This window comes from Mastomys coucha, unplaced genomic scaffold (assembly GCF_008632895.1).
Source record: "Mastomys coucha isolate ucsf_1 unplaced genomic scaffold, UCSF_Mcou_1 pScaffold15, whole genome shotgun sequence".
Taxonomy (NCBI): Eukaryota; Metazoa; Chordata; class Mammalia; order Rodentia; family Muridae; genus Mastomys; species Mastomys coucha.
Genome location: NW_022196897.1, coordinates 155,120,092 through 155,125,912, shown reverse-complemented (window position 1 = coordinate 155,125,912; position 5,821 = coordinate 155,120,092).

Below are 5,821 nucleotides of genomic sequence, written 5' to 3'. Positions count from 1 at the left end.
ACCCCACCACCCCCGGTTTCGATTGGGCGCGGCTTCACCTGCTCTAGAATGCGCTGGACTCCTTCCACCGGGTTCATATCGCCTTCTGTCTTCTTTTCAAAACGCGTTTTCAAACTTCGTGTTTCTTTCTGGAAAAATCCACCATAATGTAACAACAGATTTTTTAAAGCTTAAATGTGTGTGAACCACGATGCCAGCGCCCACAATCTAACGTGGTGCTTACCTTTTACTGACAATGTGAATTTTAACTAAGGGTATCGGTGCATAATTAAGATCCAAAATGCAGAAGGTATTTTTGGTCCTGTTTACTGTGCGTGAGAAATGCCAGCCCTGAAGGCAGTCAGCTTTCCTCCGGCAATAACTTCAAGTTCTACAAAGCAAACGAATCAAGGCTACGACTCCATAGGTATTGCGAGAACTCACTCACATGCTTGAGAAGAATGGGAGACAAACTTTACAGGCGTCAGCAGAGCAGACGATCAAAGGGCATCACTGTCTATCCGTGCAATGGAACTTGTGCTTCACTCAAAATCCAGGAGAGTCAGGAAGATGCCTCGGCAGATAAGAGTGCTGGCTAGGCACGCATGAAGACCGGAGCTTGAATGCTCCGCCCTAGTCTTAAAAGCCAGGTGCAGCACACGCCCCTGTAAGCTCCGTGCTATGGGGCTGAGATGAAAGGACTGCTGGACTTACTGGCTGCCAGCCTAGCTCTGGCTCTAGTGAGAGACCCTGTCTCCAAGGCAATAGCGTAGAGGATGACAGAGTGGGACACCCGACATCACCTTCCAGCCTCGGCACATGCTCTCACTCATGCACACTTCTGCACATACGTTGTACACATACACAGCACACATAAGGAAGAAAGCTCAAACCAACAAAATGGCCTATAGCTACTGATAGAAGGAAAATGTCCAGGAGGGAGCATAGACTATTCCCGTTGGCTAAAATATGCCTCGGTGCGTGCGTGTGTGTGTGTGTGTGTGTGTGTGTGTGTGTCCACAAACACAGGCTATGTGTCTACACACAGGTATGTCTTCATGTGTGTCAGGAGGCTCCCTAGAGAAGCAGAACCAATGAAGCCTATCCACATCAAAAGGGGGAATTCATTAGACTGGCTCACATAGTAGGGCTGCATAACCCAACAACAACAGTTACATGGGCACTGAAGAGGCTAAGAACCCTGTGAGTGCTCGTTACCCCAGGCTGGTAGTCAGCCAGTTAGCAGTAACCAGCCTGGTGTGATTAACAGGCGCGTCAGCAGTCCCAACCCATCCTGGTACTGATGACCCGGAGCATTCCTGGAGTCACTGATTGGAACCGGAAGAAGCTGGAGTCTAATGTCAGCTAAAGATGGCAGCTGTGGCAGCGGCAGCATCAGAAACTGGAATAGACACCAGCAGGAACTGGCAATAGGCAGGGGAGCACCCTGCTCATCCCTGTGCCCCCTGTAGGCTGCAGGCTGTGGCCAGAGGCTGCCGTCCACTCTGGGTCTTCCCATCTCGGCTGATCCTTCCGGAAGCATGCGCACGGGCCTTCCCAGAGATGCAGCTAAGCCAGTGTCAAATATGACCAAGGTGACAATCGGGACTAAACAGCGGGTTGTGGTGGAACAGGCCTTGAATCCCAGAACCGCAGAGGTGGAAACGTGGGGTTGGGGGTGGGGGGTCTCTATGAGTCCAGGCCAGCCTGATCTACATAGAGTTCCAGGCCAATCAGGGCTACATAGTGAGACTCTGTTTCAAAAAAAAAAAAAAAAAGAAAAGAAAAGAAAATTAGCCATTGCACACATATACTCAGACATGTAAAAATATGAAAAAGGTCTTAAAATAACTAACCCAAAATTTAAATATCAATTCATTCCAAAGCAAAGGCCGGGCAAGCTTTTTATGTGAAGGGTCAAGTAGCAGACCGTTTTGTAAGTTATAGTCTGAGAAAAACGACTTGATCCTCCACCTCACAGATGCAGGGACGCTGAGTGCTTCTTGACAGGGGTATCCGTGGTAAGTGGAGAATGATCAGCAGTCGTGTGCTGACACTCAGGGCCAGTGTGACAAAGGGCCGTCGTCTGAGAGCAGCTGACAGCTGTCTTTCTCCAGGAAGAACCATGTGACCACACAGAGCACTGCGCCATGAGCCGGATCAGCCAGGAGCTCATGTTACCTCTGCTCGGCTTCCATTGGCCAGCCCTGTCACACAGACACACCTAGCTGAAAGAGAGGCTGCAAAAGCTGACACAGACATGTATCGATCTCAGATGCACATGGGCTGGGAGCGCCTTGTGGCAAAGGTCTGCTCTGCTCTGTTCTCTGCTGTGTCGCCAACACATAGAACAGGAGCTAACGATGACAAGCAATAGATCTATTATTCATTTATTTATTTGTGTGTGTGCATTTGTGCATGTGTACACATTTGTGTGTATGTGTGTGCAATTGTGTGTGGACGTTCACATATATGTGTATGTGTGAATTTGTGTGTTTGTGTATATATGCACATTTGTGTGCACACGTGTGCATTTGTGTGTATGTATGTGTGGGCATTCATGTGTATGTGTGTGCATTTGTGTGTGTGCAGATGTGTATATGTGTGTGTGCAGTTGTATATATGTAGTTTGTATGTGTGTGCGTTTGTGTGTATGTAGTAGCTGTGTGCATTTGTGTGTGCACATTCATGTGTGTGTGTGTGTTTGTGCATGTGTATGAGTGTGCATGCCATAGCGTGTGTGGAGCTCTGAGGACAACTTGCAAGAGTCATCTCTCTCCTTCTGCCATGTTGGCTCTGGGAATTGAACTCAGGTAGTCAGAGTGGGTAGCAAGCATCTTCCCTGCTGAGCCACCTCAACAGCCCCAACACTAAGTCTTTAAGCTTTTCCAGTCATGTCCTCTCTGTTGCAACTTCCAACACTGCCGCCATGGAGCGGAACTGTGTAAACAGTTGAACATGGCTATGTTTTAATAAAGTTTTATTTCTATAAATGGGTGGACAGGTCCTCGTGTACTGACTCTGATTTAGATCAATGCCTCCTCCAGCCATTGGTGCCCCGCAAAGACTGTTTGCTAGTTAGATGACAGAGAAAGGAAAATACTCCCACAGGTTTCTCTTGATAAATAGTAAATACTGCACAGTAAGGTTTAGCAAAGCGCCGGGTGCCTCATAAGCACAATAAACGCTGGAGCTCATTGTTTAGAAATATAAAATAAAAGTAAAATGTATTCCTCAAGGTGCAACATACAGGAGACAGATATTTCCAGAAAAATAATTTCAGTGGTTGTTTGCATGAGATAATGGATGCACTGGCTTAGGTACAAGATAGGGTGGAGAATGGTACAGGGAGGGAAGAGGGAGCCAAGGGACAGCCACGCAGAGAGTGACACCAGAAAAGGGCCTTGAAGAATCAGGAGGGACCTGCACAGATGTGCTAAGAATCAGTCTTAAAAAGAAAATCCCCCAGGGTGGTGGCAGCTGGTTCATGCCTTTAATCCCAGGACTCGGGCAGATGGCTGAGTTCCAGGCCAGCCTGGTCTACAGAGTGAGTTCCAGGACAGGCAGGGCTACACAGAGAGACCTTATCTCCAAAAAACTGAAAAAGAAAGAAAACTCCAGGCTGGAGAGATGGCTCAGTGGTTAAGGGCAGTGGATACCCATTCAAAGGACCTGGGTTCTCAGCACTCACATAGAAACTCGTCACCATCTGTAACAGCCAATGCCCTCTTCTGTCTCCCAAGAATACCAGGCTCAGCCAGATATTTAAGTAAAACATTCAGTGCATGAAATAAAATAATAATAAGTGTCTAAGAAAAAGAAAAATCCTGAGTGTGGTGTTGCAGACTGAAGCAGGAAAACCAAGGCTAGCCTAAGGTACATAGTGAGATACTGCCTCAACACACTAAAGAAGGAGGAAGAGGAGGAGTGTGTGTCCATGCATGAAAGAGAGAGAGAGCCTCCATATGAATATGTGTGAGAGAAAATGTGTATACCTATGTTGGATGAAAGTGTGTATGAGTATGTATGAGTATGTTTGTGTGAGAGTGTATGAGAAAGAGTGTGTGTGAAGTATGGATGATTGTGTGGGTGGGTGTTTGTAGTGTGTGCATGAATATGAATCTGAGTGTGTGAGTATGTATGCGTGAGAGTGTGTATGTGTGTGTGAAAGTATGTATGTGTGTGTAAGAATGTGTGAGTGTGTGTAAATTTGTGTATCTGACACATATGAGTGTATGTGTGAGTGTGTGTATATGTGTGTATGTATGTATGTGAGTCTGAGTGTGTGTGAATGTGTGTGCGTGTGTGTGTGTGTGTGTGTATGTGCAATGTCCACTCCCACCTAGGACTAACAGTGACACTGCTCTGCCCGACCCAGAAGCCTACATTAAGTCCCTGATCAGCCCCTAGAAAATACCAGCTACTGTCTGTCGGGTGAAGGATCTGAGCTGTATCCTTTCTCCAGTGGACCCTGAGCGCGGATAACCAGAGCCTCAAGCCAAGGTGCAGGCTACACTTCGGATGCCCCTGGGTAGACAGAGGCGAAGACACAATATGTACCCTGCAGGAAGCTTCGCTTTGTAGACACAGACTCCCGAGCAGCCCTGGCTGCGTCCTGGCCTTGCCCTGCTGTTGCTCACTGACACAGTTCCCCCCACCCCCACCGCATCTATCAGAGCCTCAGCCATGGAAGCTGAGCTCTGCAGGTGAGGAAAGGCATTTGCAATGAAGTCCCTGTGCATAGTGAGCTCCCAGGGACTGTTAGCGACTCCTGTAATTGTTTTTCTCCCCCCACAGAGAGCCAAATAGAGCTCCATTCCCATCCTCACATGGAGAGCCACAGGGGTGGCGGGCAGAAGGAGGCAGGGGTGAGAGCAGAGGCACTCAGAGGCGTCCCCCCCCCCCGCAGCACCTCCCCCTCCTGCCCCGCCCCCTGCCGCCCCTCCCCCCCACCGCCACCAAGGTGACCATGACTCCATCTCCTGCAGAAGACTCAGACACTACATCACCATTGATCAGAAAAGCCAAAAGACACGGAACACATGACACAGGCATCCATCAAGCTGTGGTTAAAAAAAACGTTTCAAAATCTAGATTATGGCCAGACAAGAGGTTCATCAGGCAAAGGCATTTGCCACCAACTCTAATGACTTAAGTTTGATTCCCAGAACCCACATGGTGGGCCATCCTTTAACCTCCAGATATGCACCATAGCATTTGTATGCACGTGCCATACACACACACACACACACACACACCTACACATATCTACATATGCACACACACACATACACATGTACATACACACACACCTATACATATATACTATGCACACATACACACATACACATGTACATACACACATAGACACACATGTATACACACACACACACACACACACACACACACGAGTCCACACATATATACATGTGCATATACATGCACATTCACACAGAGTAGATTCTCTTTTTTTAGATGTATTTATTATTATAAATGAGTACACTGTAGCTGTCTTCAGACGTACCAGAAGAGAGCATCAGATATCATGGGTGGTTGTGAGCCACCATGTGGTTGCTGGGATTTGAACTCAGGACCTTCGGAAGAGCAGTCAGTGCTCTTACCCGCTGCGCCGTCTCACCAGCCCCAGAGTAGATTCTTAAATGTAATAATATTTCTCAAAATTAAGATTGTGAACACAGGGATAAGATCATGGGCTTATGGGAGGCAGAGAAGCAGCTCATTGCCATCACATTTTCCTGGCATGATAAAGGCCCTGGGTTCAATCCCCAGCATCTCTCTCTCTCTCTCTCCCTCTCTCCCTCTCTCCCTCTCTCCCTCTCTC